Here is a 1,068-nt window from a genome sequence, read left to right as displayed (position 1 = left end):
CAGCCAAGTTATGGGTCTTTCTTCAGTCTCTTCATTGCATGGTACGGGCCCTTGTGGCCTTTCCCATTCATTCCCACCTCCTTGCCAACCATACTGTACATTCCAGTCCCGAGCCCTTCAGAAGACTCATATTCCCACTTGTGTCCTGATATCTTTCCCCCATCAGTTGGTTTACAATGATTTAAGATTGTCTTTCTCTTTTGTTAGTATACTGTCCATGCCAAAGTGTTAGTCCAGCCCTCACTAATGCCCACCACGTTCTGAGCCATCTCCCTGCTACTGTGTGGGGTCATTTGCCTCCATCCTCCTTCCCCTACCAGTGCCCCCACCTCCCTGACTTTGTGCTAGGCTGGTCTAGGCTTGCAGTAGCTCTGCCGTTTTCTCAACCTATTTCAATCTATTTCACATTATTTGCTCTTTTCATTATCCCTTAAGTTATTGGAATAAAGAAAACACACACACACACACACACACACACACACACACAAAAGGATCACAAAACTGTCATGTGACAAGAGAAAGACCAAGAAAATTTTCTCTCAACTCCCATATATTCCTATTATATCAAGAAGGATTTGTGGAGTGGAATAATTTTAAGAACCATTTGCATGAAAGAAAGGAAGAGAGAGGGCTTGCTTCAACAGCACATATACTAAAATTGGAACAATACAGAGGTTATTAGTATGGCCCCTGTACAAGGATGAGAAACCATCACTGCAATCAAGATAATCAACATAGCATAATAAAAAAAAAAAGATAGTCAAAAGAAAGAAGAAGAAGAAGGGGAGAGAGAGAAGTTTCTAGATCTGGGGTCTGGCAGTGGTTTTATCAAAATAAGATTTTTTATATAAAGCAATATTCCTAGATGATTTGTGCTAGGTGAACAGGGAGGAGCACTTTGGTTCCCTCAAGAAGCTAACAGCACAGGGAAGGGTGTGACTTGGGTAGAATATTTGGCTAGTCCTTGTGGGAGTCTGTATATTTTCAGCCCATCGACAGACTTTACCAAGCCCCAAGAAGGCTCAAATGCATGTAGTCTCTTCAACGCTAATTTTCCTACTACAACAA

At 41.9% G+C, this 1,068-nt stretch overlaps 1 non-coding gene across 1 annotated transcript; it reads left to right on the top strand.

The window, feature by feature from the left end:
- The first annotated feature begins 628 nt into the window (after positions 1-628).
- LOC116878852 lies at positions 629-736 on the top strand. Its single transcript, XR_004384895.1, has one exon. It is a non-coding gene; the product is annotated as a U6 spliceosomal RNA (small nuclear RNA).
- Positions 737-1,068: the final 332 nt, after the last annotated feature.

Source organism: Lontra canadensis, unplaced genomic scaffold, assembly GCF_010015895.1.
Source record: "Lontra canadensis isolate GAN:19392208 unplaced genomic scaffold, GSC_riverotter_1.0 scaffold2, whole genome shotgun sequence".
In the NCBI taxonomy this organism is placed as follows: domain Eukaryota; kingdom Metazoa; phylum Chordata; class Mammalia; order Carnivora; family Mustelidae; genus Lontra; species Lontra canadensis.
The sequence above is the reverse complement of the archived record's forward strand: the minus strand, read 5'-3'. Positions and strand labels throughout refer to the sequence as shown.